This window comes from Astatotilapia calliptera, chromosome 14 (genome assembly GCF_964374335.1).
Source record: "Astatotilapia calliptera chromosome 14, fAstCal68.1, whole genome shotgun sequence".
Taxonomy (NCBI): domain Eukaryota; kingdom Metazoa; phylum Chordata; class Actinopteri; order Cichliformes; family Cichlidae; genus Astatotilapia; species Astatotilapia calliptera.
The window spans coordinates 3,204,250-3,218,883 of record NC_137435.1 but is presented as its reverse complement, the minus strand read 5'-3'; the positions used below and the strand labels follow the sequence as shown (position 1 = coordinate 3,218,883).

Below are 14,634 nucleotides of genomic sequence, written 5' to 3'. Positions count from 1 at the left end.
GACACTTTGAAATGAGGAGATTAGTGTGGATGTTTAAATCACTGCTATATAACCAGTCGTGGCTGCTGGAATAATTGAGACAGGGTGGTTTTGCCGTGAAATTAAAAATATTTTTATCGGTACTGGCATCAGATGAAACATTAAGGAAGAAGACATCAATCGCTTCCACAGTGGTTGCAGTTTGTACCTGTGTTAGAGTCACAGAAAGTGCACACCTGCTTGAGGGAATCATCAAACAGATTTGGCATACATTGCATCAGGTTTTATATCAATAACAAAGTGAAAGAAATGTATTATTTGAGCACACAAAGCATCTTCCTTCTTTCTCTCCCTTAATGCATCTCTATTTCCTCCCTGAACTGTCTGACTATTTCTCTTTTGTAGCTCAGCATGTCACGTCTGCTTTTTTATGGTTCAGAAAATCCATTTATATACAAAAGCAGCAAGTAAGTCATCTGAGGATGAAGCCCACTGTGTTTGTTCCACAGTGACTGAGTGCGCTCAGGAAAGTAAGAGCGGAGGGTCTCGTGGGGAATGCTATGACGATCTCTGAATAGTGGCAGGACCACTCGCTTTTATAATAAAGAAAGAAAGAAGGGAGAAAGGAGAGGGGTTAAAAGGACAAGAAGAGCTCATAGGGCGCTTGAAGTGAAGAGAAAGATGCTCTGAACTAATGAGACAGAGATCAACAGCTGGATTCGGATTTATCGTCGGTTTGTCTTCAGGGCAACGCAACTACAAACGCAACAAAGATTAAATCTGACCCTTTGTGGTTTAAACTGTGAGTCATTTGCATGGCAGAAAGAGGAATATGAATCATCTGCAGGAGCCACGACTCTGACCTTTGCACTTTATGCTGCTGATTCACATATGGTATAGTTAGCTTTTATTTTAACATCTGGGGAGAGAGAGAGCAGACTCTTTGTAAAAGCACGAGATATTTCATACAGCTTCAAATACTGATCTGAGGGCACTGCCAAGGCACACGCAGACTTTCTTTACATCACATTACTATGAAGTCTCACCGTCAACTTATTGTGAGGTGTGAAAAACTGAGATAAGCTGGGATTAGATGGTCTGATTACCAACTCTAACCTGGGCCATGGAGGCTGTAGAGGATGGACATGTGAAGAAACATCACTTTTACTGGAAGCAATCTGACCACCTGTGTGTAATGTAACACTTATGACCAACATGTACTGCGAATTCAGAGGCCTTAACGTCAAACAACACACTGCAGGCCACGATCATGACAACAGGATCTTGTAGTAGCCGACATTCTGTGGGCTACTACAAGATGTACAGTTACTGTGTGATGATCACACAGTAACTGTACTGCAGTAGACCGAGGTGTGCTGCACATAGGACCAACAGCCCTCCAACAGTACTGCAGATGATTAGTGAATTAGTGTTACTGGTGTCACAACCCGGCTGAAAGTAGATGCCAAATAGGAAGTCCACCTAAGACAGAAGAAGCCAGGTGACCCCTGAGGGCACGGGTGAGCTGCAGTAGCTGCCACGGGGTTATCTGGATGCATAAAAATGCACAAAATGTCTACTGCAGCGTAGTTTGTCCTGAGCAAAGCACCAGCACAAAGGTAAGAAATGTCATTCTTAAAATTGTAGCAATATTGAATAAAAAAAATCAATAAATGAAAATCAGTTGTGGCCAAACGTTTTGGGAATGTCACAAAGTTTGTTTTTATATAGTGTTTAGATTCTTTAAAATTCCAAAGAACTATTAAATTAAATAAAATCTATATTGTGTTTTGTTTAATTAAAATATTCATATACTTTCCAGCAGATGTGAACTGTGTTTGGAAATAATAATTACTAGAAATCAACATAGCCCCATGCTTTACTACAATGGGGAGGAATAGAAATGTGGTATGTGAGTGCAAAATAATAAGAATTATTATTATTACTATTAAAATACAAACTTGTTTTACACACTTTTGTATCGTTTGTATATGGAATGTATGCAGATTTGGTAGCGGACAGATAGAAGGCAAGAGTTCATGCATTTCAGTTTCAGGCGTGAAGAACGTTGACCGTGCAGAGTAACTGTGTTTATACTGAAAGACTGTGAAATCAAGTATCTTAACATCTGTGAGATAAACTTTACAAACAACAGACAAAACACTGAAATAAAGAGCAGTGACTAAGTACAGTGGCAGGTTAATATCCACTGTTGGAGGATAGATATTCAGGCTTTTGTTTTCCAGCTTTGAGTCTGTGCTGTGAATCACTGTGTAAAGTGGAGAGTTGGAGGATCAGTGATCACTGACGAGAGAAACCAGGCCTGAGAGATGCGTGTTTATTCCTGGATGATCCTCCAGCAATAGGGAGGGGGTGGTGGGGTTGGAGGGTGGGGGGTGGACTGACTCACTGGCTGACACACACACACACACACACACACACACACACACACACACACACACACACACACACACACACACACACACAGCTGAAGATGGAGACATAAAAGTGATCATCAAAAAGAAAAACATTCAGTGAGTCAATCACAGGGCAGCCAAAGAAATGTATGTGTGTGTGTGTGTGTGTGTGTGTGTGTGTGTGTGTGTGTGTGTGTGTGTGTGTGTGTGTGTGTGTGTGTGTGTGTGTGTGTGTGTGTTGCCTTGGGTCCTTTCATTCCATCTCTATTGATGCTCATCTCAATCGTCTCCATACAAACAGCCCTAAAACACACAGGCACACATACAGCATCTCATGTTCTAGTTTTACTTCACCGTCTTTGTTGTATCCAACACATTGTTTTGTTTGTTTAACAATACACGAAGAACTTGCAGCTAAACCCCGCACTTACCACCAATGACGGGATCTTTGTCACGATGCTGAATGACTCAAAAAAAGCTTCTTAGCCTTCATACAAGCCTTTGGTGAACATACTGGCAGGGAAACAGGTTTTTCTTGCTGTCATTGTTGAGACTCTTTGTATCTGCAGCACCAACAAACCATCAGTGAGGGAGGACACTGGTTTGCCCCTAGGAATTCTGGGAACATGTAGTTGATGGGTTCTTTATTTACATAATGATCACTCTCAACATGTTATGATGCTCTTACCTGTAGAATTTCTTGCCCATTGTTGTCCAGCATCATCCGGGCTAGTATGATTTTAGCTACATGTCTCTTGTTTTTATGTTGTGCACAGTTTGAGAAGCAGTGAGTATTCAAATACTCATGGTGACTCTTACTGGATACATAACCTGATCATGATCAAACCAGTATGAATCAAACGGCAGTATCACCACAACACTATATACTGTACACAGTTATGACTCTCTTTGTTCAAGGATAGCTGCTGAGTGGAAACAGTTTCTTCTCACAAGTTCTAAAACAATGGCATTGATTCACATCTGAATAACAAATCCATAAAGTGTTCCTGCATCCACACAGATAAACACCATAAATAATTGATCTGAGTGCAAAAGGAGACTGCTCTGTGGACATTTGAGCCTTTATTGTATGTTGTTCTGTGTGTTTATCGTCGGGTCTGTGAACGAGTGTGTAAGCAAAATAATTTTAGCATGAAGGACTGCTAAGCTAAAGCTACCCAACACTGAAAAGCAAAACTGGTTCCGTGTGGTGTAAAGCACTCGTATCTCTGCGAGCAGTAATTGCCTCATAATTATTATTCATCACAGGCTCTTTGATCGTGGAACTCTCCAGTGATACTAACGTTATCGTCGCACGGGCAGAGAGATGGGAAGCTATCAGTGCATAACTTGAAAGACAATGCAAAGTTAAAGAAGAGATATTTTAACGGGGACACAAAAAGTAGGGGGAAAGACTGAAAAAGAAGCAAGATAAAACAAAGAAAGTGTGAAGCAGAGATAGAGAGAGACCAGCGAGGATGACGCAGTGGCTGACTAACACTGAGTGAGGAACGACTGAAAGCAGGAGCGTACTCGTGGTAATGGAAGACGACATGAGCAGGAAACAAGTGTGAGGGTTAGTTAGAAGATGAAAGACGTAAAGCTAAAGACTGGAAGGAGGAGTATGAGGGGAAAAGAGATGGCAGATGGAAATATTTGAACTTAAAACCTGCAGAGTGGCTCACAAACATCCCAGCATCCTCCACAAACAAATCGCTAAATATGAAATGATCTGCAAAAGCGCACATGGAGCCACACATATGTGCATCGCGAATCTCCAGAGTTATTATTAGGTTCTGTTGTTATGCTAAATAAAAAGAAAAAGTACAAGCTTCATATTTTAAATCTTTTCCTCTATATTTTCTGCTTCATTTATTTTTTAGGGGTTTTGAGGGTAAATGTTGTTTTTTCCCGTCTTTTTATATATGTGGATTATCTGAGTGTCCAAGTGGAATTTAAGCTCTGCATTTTCTGCTGCCATGCTTTAATGCAGAACTTAACTCCGCCTCTGTGAACACCAAAAGCTGGCTGGTATGTGACACTAAAATATCATTTTACACATGCAACTGATTTTTTTTTCCAGTGGCGAGCATTTTTATCAACAGGCTGGACAACTGTGTGCACATGTTCACCCAAGTCCAACAAAACCTCATGAGTATAGAGAAGCAGCAAAGGTCACATGGAAAGAAATAAAGCCAGAGTGTCAGAGACAGAGGGGAGGTTAATGGTTGCCCCTTTCTTGCTCTATTAGAACACAGCACCTCAGATAAAGATTAGATATCCTTCGTCCACATGACAAATGGCTGTGATCGGGTGCTGATGCAGAGCTCTGAATCACCGTAAAGAGACATTTTTAGAGTTCTGTGGATGGATTTGCTCCGTGGAGAGTGAATGTAGCCCAGAGGAATACCTCGGTCTCCCAGTGCAGGAACAATATATCAGATGAGTGTTTTCAGTCCTCCATAGGGGCCTTTGTGCCTCGAGCTCTCTGCCTGAATTATCAATTTAGATGTTGAAGCCAAAGAAAAGGACAGCTTTGGACCATTTTGTGGCGCGGTGTGTTCTCCAGAGGTGGAAAATAAGCTATTACTGTTTTGCTGCATATGCCCAGGTCTGTAATTTCAGGTCTCATTTTATTTTGAAACAGAAACAGTTTTGATTTTTTTTTTTCATTTTATTTTTAGACCATAACAGTTTCTCTTGGGATGGAATTATGAGCACAAATAAGGATGTTTTTATACATGCTGTAAAAATTCAAGGTTCAGTCAAGGATTCTCCAGGAAGCAATGAAAGAATAAAGTCAGAGGGTATATTACAAAGTTCCCCACAAACACAAAGCATCATATACAGTAGCTTTAGCATCCAGAGAGGGGAAAGTGCAATCTATTTTTTATCTGTATATTTGCCAGATAATTGGCATGCTACTATACTTATGGGGGAAAAACGCCCGTCATCATGAGTTTGAAGGCATTTGACTCATTTTGAGGTTACAGTATATATTTAGGTTTAGGCTGAGAGTTAGGGTTAGGTGTGTGTGTGTGTGTGTGTGTGTGTGTGTGTGTGTGTGTGTGTGTGTGTGTGTGTGTGTGTGTGTGTGTGTGTGTGTGAACACTGGTACTCTGGATAAATGGCTGTAAGAAATAATGTAGAAAATAGAAAAAAATCCAGCGACTGACTCTGTGAGAGGATGTTGTGTTCTTTCTTCGTGTATGCTCGCTCTGTGATTGGCTGAGAGTGAAGCTGTTCCCTCTCATCCCCCCTGCTCTGCACAAATCAGATGGAGATGACACTGATATATAGATATAGTTCTATGGGGAGCAGCGCTTGTCTCGTCATCCTGATGTGTCATCAGGCTCATCAGTCCACATTCACAGTTCATCCACCTTCCTGTTCCTGCGTATTAAACACATTATGAGGCCATGGGGGCAGCAGCCCGGTGGGATAGACCGAGAACACTGACACTGAGAGCATCACTTCTTTTAGGACTAAATACACTCATCCAAAACACTACAACTACTCTGATATGAAGCATATAGAGCTGATTATCTCATAACAACAATCTGGCCTGTATTAGATGAAACCTGAACAGTAACATCTTTGTGTACGCGAGAGAAACAGAAGGACTGGTCTGGTGAATCTCATTAACTGAAAGGTAAGTGGTGAGCGTAACGATACAAACTACAGCCCTGTGAATACGTTTTTGGCCCCTAACAAGAGCTCTCAGCATGGGTCAAAGGTGAGAGAGGGGCTGCTGTAACACAAGAATGACACAAAATGTGAATGATGTACAAGGATGTGTTGAGACCCATTGGTAACCGCTGCTCAACGTGGAAAACGCCTACAGTGGGCACGAAAAGGTCTGAACTGTTCCTTTAAGCAACGGCAGGTCACCTGACCTGCTGAGTCACATGGTCCTAGCACCCTGTGAGGGAGTAAGGCTGGTGGTGGGGCATGACTCTCTGGGAAATGTTGTGCTGGGAAACACCGTGTTCAGGTATTCATGTGCCACCTGGTCTGCAACAACACATGCTTTCAGTGGAATGGTTTCCCCCAAAGACAGTGACGTCTTTCATCAGGATAACAGAGCGACACAATGAGACTTTAACAATCTGCTGCAGACGTCTTGGAGTTATTAGAGTCTGCGGCTCAGTGGGTCAAAAACGGTTTGGGGACTTGGAGGGCCAACAGCATCTGAGACAGATGGTCATCATGGTTCATCAGTGCAAAGTCAGTTATTATATCATTGCATACTTAAAGACACAATGTGAGTTTCTTTACTGATTCAACAGTGTCTTCCACCTAGAATAACCCCTGATGAAATCATGGGGACAGCACAGTACTGTAAAAAATGCGAATAAGGGATATTTGACGACCCCAAATGAGACCACAGAAGATTCTTAAATTGCATTTTCTTTGCAGTTTTTTCTGTTACTTAATGAAGCTTGTGGAAGAAGAAGTGTCACGTGTTCTGAATTTGTTCTTTCAGCTCATATTTCATGTTGTCCGATGCTACAGTAATACAGTACAAGATCTCTTTAATGGACAGGAAAATTTATACCATTTTTGTGAGTGCAGTACAGCTCTGACCCCTGCAATCCTCTTACAGCTTTTCTTCTTGGACACTTGCACTGTGTGGATGATGCAGGGATTGCGATTTGTTGCAGCTTATACTATTGTGAGTCACTCTGGATAAGTTGGCTAAATGACTCGGTGGGATGTTTTCACCAGGACATTTTTTCCCAGAATAAAATAGCTGCAGAGACTTTCAGAATAAAGGTGTAATGACAGAAGAGAAGAAGGATTATGGAGGTGTGTGTTGGGCTAATTTAACTTAATGAAGCATGAAATATGGCTTGCATGTGTAACAGAGTACAACATTTTACTAATCGAAATGTGGCTAATTAGAAATCCCAGTAATTTACTTTTTAGTAACAAGCTTTTAAAATGAAACATTTAATAAGAAAACAAACAAACAAATGAATGAATGTGCAAATCATAGGTAGAAAATTCAACAATTTCTCTGGTTATGGAGAGATTTATCACATGTGGTGTTCGTATTAGTAAGAGGTGACCTGAACAAACATACTGTGAACATTACTGGGGATCGTATCCCTCAGACACAAACAACATGATTCTTTAAGACTATTATGTTATGTTAGACAGCTTTACGACAGAGTCAATAAATTATTAATAAAATAATAGATAGAATTATGTCACACTGATAAACAGAGCAATGGAAAATTGCTATTAAACAATATTTAATGGTGGTTTATAATCTGTGCCCTGAGCACACTTTGTGTGTAGATTATTCTGTAGAGATTCTTCTTAGTGGCAGGTGAACATTAACCGATCATCACTTCAGTAAACAGAATTTATGTGTCAAAATCGCCCCTTGTGTTTTGTTGTCAGTAAATTTCACGTCATTTTTTCATTATGTACAGAAATCCTTTCTTTTGGCTTATTTCTGCTCAGTGCCATTCAGCAAAGCTGCTGGAACACATTTAAGTGCAACAGCGCTGTGGGGAAAGTGGCTCACGAGGCGCTGTCGATACGTCCAGACAGACTCCATTTCTAAGGCATTCTTTGCTTTAATTTCTACAGCCTCTTGTGATTCCTTCAACCGAGCCAAGTCTGTCGTGCCTGCAACCAGCCGACCGCGCCAAGGCAGGTGGCTGTGTTGGCCCAAAAGAACCTTTGCAATGTTGGAAATCTGTCTTCATTAAAATGCCTTATTTCAAACCTCACAAGCCTTTGAAGGACAATCCTGTTTTATTTCCCAGGTTCAGATATTTGTTAGAGAAGTAACTGCAAAGTAATCAAAACTATCAAGTTCTACGATTTTGATTAAGAACTCAAAGTAGTTACATTATTTTTTTTTTTTTAATGTAAGTGGTGTAACTATTCGTAACTATGTTAAAAACACATCTGTTAGCATCAGGATGCACGTAATGTTTTATGTAATTTCTAATAATAATGTGTTTTGTAATGATGATGTGACAGAATGGAGCTCACACACATGGAGAGGCCTTTTACATGAGGACAACAAACACACACTCACAGTATTACCGGCTGTGCTGCACACACAGTCCAGTTAAAGACACTATAAACATATTCCTGGAAGAAAACCAACAGAAAGGACTGAACCAGTCCCCTCAGGTCACGCTACATTTGAAAGAAGCTGTTTTAGCTCCCTGCCCACAGTTTTCGTCTGACGGGCTGACCCTTACAAGCTTCAATTTTCCCACCCATGAGTCGGACCTGAGATCAGGGTATCTGCTCTTTCTGACATCATAAAGAGTGAAAGGATCAGTGCATCACAGCAGCCTGAGCCTGCATATCCAAGGGACTGGGGCACCTGAAGTCTGTCCATTCAGAACTCTGGACTCTGAACAGTCAAGTAAAAGGTGGCATCTAAAAATGTCATAGACAAGGCTACGACATGTGGTGCGCTGCCTACTTGCACTTCTACCTAATCCATCTAGCTACACCAGCAAGACCAACCACACCAGCTATTACAGCTGTACGTAGGGCTGTTCGATATAACGATATATATCGGATGACGATATAAAAACGTCTATCGTTTCATTTTACGCTATCGGTTGTTTCGTGGTGTCGCAAAATAAACTGTTTACGGCAGTATTTTTCATCATTTTGATGGTCACTGTAGTGGCTATATTCATTTCTTAAAGTTCTCTCTTTCTCTTATATTTTATATAACCGTTCCACATAAGCCTTTCACAATAAAGCTCAAGATCCTGTTGAGACTTTTCAAAATAAACTGAATCACGTGAAAGAGCAGATTATTTACGGATGAGAATTAAAAAAGAGCCGTCAGGTGCTAAAAAATAAACCTTAGACTCAAACGTTAGAACAGGCTTTTCCCCGCAGCATGCCGTGTAATAAATACAAAGAAAACGGCGGCCTTTACAACTTATGTCTAAAAATGTGTCGTTTCATGCATCGGTTAAAACACTCGACTGCAGCTACATGACGCGCAGCTGGAAACACTTCACGTAAGTCGAGCTGCCCGAGATTCACAGAATTTACAGAAAATGTTACATTTTTGTGATTTATATCGTTATCGGGCGATAGAATTCGTATATCGGGAGATGAGATTTTGGTCATATCGCACAGCCCTAGCTGTACGCATATGATTTCCTCAGGGATTAATATGATATTCTGATTCTGACACTCCTGATTGACCCAAAAAAGGAAAGGACAAAAAATAAAGCCCGTTTTTGTTGCCGGCGCAAAGTGGTGCCATAGAAGGTCTATGGCAGGTCGGGCTGACGGCGAGTACCAGCACCAGAACCCAGCATAAGAAACATTATGAGCATCTCACACCAAGCAGACAAGCCGCTCTGCACTGGTCTCAAATAAACCACGTATTAGTTCATGATCACTTTTCCCCACTTATGCATCGGCTCTTTTCAGCTGAATGAAATAACTGGAGACGTACCTTCTAAAAAAAACTAAGCCCCAAAATTACCAAGCTGCTTTTCAGCACTTGTAATTTTTCCAGACATACAGTCAAACCACACAGAGAATTATCACATTAAATATTCCATTATGTACGACTTACCTGAGTTTCTTGGGGAAGCAGGAAGTCTTCAGGTAGAGTTGGTCCTTTTATGATGAATTCACATTCCAGTCACATCACTGGCCTCAGGGTTACAACAGGATGACAAGCTAACAAGGACACCCTCCTACCTGCAGGAGCGCAGGGGAGGAGGAGGAGGAGGAGGAGGAGGAGGAGGAGGAGGAGGAGAGTTGAAGAGAGGGGTTGAAATGAGACAAGGAAAGAGTGCAGGGACAAAAAGAAGAAAGAGAAAAATGTCAACACGTTGCATCATTAATTCATTAGTATTCCTAAAGATTCTTTGCCTCTATTTTCTGTCCCTGCTGTCACTTCTCCTCCCTCTTTTCCTCTATCACTTCTTCCTCTCTCTTTTTCGCCCTCCCTTCGAGGCTGCTCTGCCTCCTTTCCTTTCATCCAAATTCCTCAGCAGGACCTACAGAAAGGACGAAGGGAAGCTGCGGAGCGAGCGGTGGTTTTACAGAGTGACAAATATCCGAAATGAAAAATGAAAATACTGATAACTCAAAAGTTTGTGCTGAAGACAATTAGCTATAACAATTCATTAATATTGTCAAGCAGAAAGAATATTTTGAAGGGTTACAAATGGACATGTGAAGTCCTGAATTCTTCCTGAAACAGTTGTTATTGTTATATATTTGCATTTAGGAGCCAGAAGAACTACTCAAACAGTAACCAGCTAATATTATTATTCAGAATTAATCATTTGTGTCAGTTTTCAAGAAAAAATGTCAAATGTGTTGCAGATCAAACACTTACTTTTAAAGTTACAAGCCCATTACATGTCCATTATCAGACAGCTTAACTCTTTCAGTGTTTCTCATGGAAAACACTCAGTTTACATAGCAAACCTCTTACTGTCATGTATATAAGTGCACGCATGTCCATTACGTGACAGCATGTCAGAGTCGTGTTTTATTGTTGCTCTGCATGAAAAAAAGAGTCTTTATATGACAAATTGAGAATAATCTCTGTGTCTACACTTGATCAAAGATCATTTGATGCTTAAACCAAACCCCAGAAGTCTGCCACTACACTCATTCAAACAGCAAATGTGTATGTGTGATCTATGTAGACAGTGAATGTAAACCAGTAAATGCAGTCTTGCTGTGAAGCCTTGGACTGAAAATTCTGGATCCTGACATCGTGGTTGCAGCCCCATGTGATGAGTGAGAGGAGGAATGACTGAAGAACTGAGTTCTGCCCTCTCATGGTAAATGGATGGACGCTTCTTAAATAGTTCTACTTTTTACAACATGTCTCATTCACCCACTCACACCACACCATACCGATTATTGCACCTGCTCTACCTGCTGAGCCACAACCACAGCCCGTTCATGCTCAATAGGATACTAGAGCACGCCCTGCATCTATTTAAGTGTTTGCTGAGGTCACAGATAATAATAATGGATTGCATTTATATAGCGCTTTTCAAGGCACCCAAAGCGCTTAACAATTCCACTATTCATTCACTCTCACATTCACACACTGGTGGAGGCAGCTACAGTTGTAGCCACAGCTGCCCTGGGACAGACTGACAGAAGCGAGGCTGCCACATCGCGCCATCGGCCCCTCTGGCCAACACCAGTAGGCGGTAGGTGAAGTGTCTTGCCCAAGGACACAACGACCAGGACAGAGAGCCCAGGGATCGAGCCAGCGACCTTCCGGTTACAGATGCGCTTCCCAAAAATTTAAACGCAGCCTCTTAGAAATGAGACAAGTTTGATGTGCAAGATGTGAATTTTTTCTTTTTGTTTTTTTTTTTAAATCAGAGATTTACTTGGAAAAAATGTAATATGAAATAATAATGAAATTGTGGTCGCCCCAAGATTGGAAGGTGAGGGGTTCAAATCCACTGAATGGCTACTCTGAGGTACCCCTGAGCAAAGTACCGTTCCTACACACTGCTCCCCGGGCGCCTGATTGGTGGCTGCCCACTGCTTCACTGAGTGAATGGGTTAAATGCAGAGAAAGTAATTTCCCCACTGGGATCAATAAAGTATACATTATTATTATCATCATTAACAGTGTTGTGCTGTATTAGCTATATAAATGTGTTATTGTTAGCTAAAGAAAGGCATCATGAAACATGAAAAAGCACTTGGAGCCTTTTGTCATCCAAACTGACATGAATGAAGTGTGGTGGATCTTCAGGATGGACTTAATCACACTGGTAATCTGATTTTGATCTCTTGAAAGAGGAATGGGAGTCTGGAGCTGGATTCAGCTGTCTGCTCTGCTGAAGTGGGACAATTTGCTTTCACTCACAAGTACCCTCACACTTTGTGTTTGTTCTGGATGTGAAGAAAGTGATTTCAGTCCATCAGTCCACAAATCCACCTCTCTGGGAAGGCAGATTAGTTTTTTTTTATGTGTTATTTCAAACCCACTCTGATGCTTCTGAGCTGAATGTTTCCACCAGTTTCCAACAAACAACCAGTTTGGATGAATTTGTGTGTGTTGGGTCTGTGTTTCCACAAGCCCCGCTAGTTTAGAGACTTATTCATCATGAAGAAAACAAGACAGTCAGCGATCGATCGATTTACTTGCAAGGGAGGCCTCGTCGGTGTCTACCACAAAATGACCCTAAATCGGGCCTCTGCTTGCTGCCTTTTATTGGGAAAACAGTTCACACAATACACATCACAGCAAAAGCACCTCCCACATCGGTATGCATGTGTGTGTGTGTGTGTGTGTGTGTGTTTGAGTGAGTGAGTGTGTGAGAATGTGTGTGTCTCTCTGTGTGCGTGACTTCCAACTGTTTCTAACAACATCCTCAGTCATAAAATGGTAATCTCCCCCACACCCAATATATGGTTCAATTCCTGTATTGGTTCACCGTGCACAACACAGTGAAGCCATAAAAGGGCAGGAAGCTGACCACACAAGAAACAGATCTTCCAGATAAAATGTATCTGCAATAAAACCTCCCCCAGCACAGAGAGGCTGGAGAAGTGGTCAGAGACAAAGGAATGTCTTGATCCTATAGATTGAACTCAGACCTTACAAATTTAAGAAGCACAATGACAACGTTCAACAATTAGACTTAACAGTGTGCACACCCCACAACCTATTATTTTTAAGAGAGATGAATGTGACCGTGATATCTCAAAAAGTGTCTTTTCAGAGTGACACACTCCAGCACCATGTTTCAATACAGCATCACTGACATCTGTGAGGGACAAAAACACAGATTCAGTATTTCTGCAGCTTTAACAAAGGAAACGATGTGTTTTCAGTAAGCTGCAAAACTCGCACTTTTCTCAGCTCCTATGTTCCTCATCACCGAGTCCACCTACACAGAAAAACCTGCGACCGGCTGTTCTCTTAAGTTTCTCCTGAGGCATGCTGGGAAATGCAAGCAAGTGCTAAGTGCAGCTGATGAGGATGACAGGATTCAGGTATAACAAAAAAGAAAATTAGACAAATATTTCACAGAATAACCTTCAGAGCATCACACGCTGATGATGTATAATGTGCCAACAACGTGCCTGAAGGTGGATTTTTTTCTCAGAGTTTGATATCAGGGTGGTGTGGGTGTAGCGTAGGTGAACAGCCCTTTTGGAGAAACAGTTACATCACATCCTGTGCATCGGCAGATATATACATTTTTCTTTAGTAATACATTTTTTTACTTCAAGAAACGCCCATTTTCGAAATGTATTCACTTGAATCGCCTCCAGGCTTTCAGGCGTGTACTGTTTACTTTGGTTAATTTAGTTTGCACTGCAGTAAGAGATAGAAGTAAGGTAATTAAACAAGGTGATAAAATGAAGCCACAACTGACAAATGCAGCAGAAACACAATTTGTGCGGCGGTGATAGATGACAGAAGAAGCTGGGCTGTAATAACGGTGGCTTCAAAACAAAAAGAAGAGAATTTGATAACAAAATCCAAATGGCTTTAAAACACAGCGTGATGGACGATGGCGGGGAAAAAAACAACAGTGTTCATAAAAAATAAGCAGAAAAGAACATGAATAACAGAGATGAAGAAAAGCTGTCCCAAGGGGGAGTTATTGGAAATGAGTGGGAGGAGGAAGGAGGAAGAGGCTGAGTGTTTCATCACCGGGGAAGCTTCAAGCTGTTTTGTTCAGACACTCGAAAGCAGTGGATTTTAGCAATGACAGGAAGCTGTCTCGCCAGACGATGAAATAAACAGCAGATAACTGGAGAGAACGGGAGATCGGAAAACTTCAAATTCACTGTGCCTTCTCCGAAAAGTGCAACGCTCATTGTTTGTGTCAACGGTAGCAAGACGAGAATCATTTTGCTGACATTACAGACGTCGTATTAGCAACGAGATTCTGTGAAAGAGCCCAAAGTTCAATTAATCTGAAGCAACATGTGTGTAGTCGAAGCCTAATCTGATTAGCTCTGCCACAGGGCTAAATGGTAAATGGACTGATTCTTATATAGTGCTTTTCGACTCTCACAGAGTACTCAAAGCTATACAACATGCCTCATTCACCCAATCAAGCACTTTATCTATACTTAGTGCTTTCTAACGACATTCATACACAGATGGATGCATCGGAGAGCAAGTTGCGGTTAGTATCTTGACATGCAGACTGGAGGAGCCAGGGATCGAACCACCGACCTTCCGATCAGTAAGTGACCTGCTCTACCTCCTGAGCTACAG

General features: G+C 41.4%; 1 protein-coding gene across 6 annotated transcripts in view; it reads right to left on the bottom strand.

The window, feature by feature from the left end:
• The window catches only part of LOC113037032 (leucine-rich repeat and fibronectin type III domain-containing protein 1-like protein), a 421,423-nt gene that overhangs the window by 248,002 nt on the left and 158,787 nt on the right, over positions 1–14,634 (bottom strand). For 5 of the 6 annotated variants that reach the window (XM_026193741.2, XM_080289322.1, XM_026193739.2 and 2 more), the window contains exon 3: positions 9,979–10,106. The gene's annotated coding sequence lies outside the window, so the exon portion shown is untranslated. The remainder of the gene's footprint in view (positions 1–9,978; positions 10,107–14,634) is intronic. The other variant, XM_026193742.2, reaches the window with a different exon arrangement.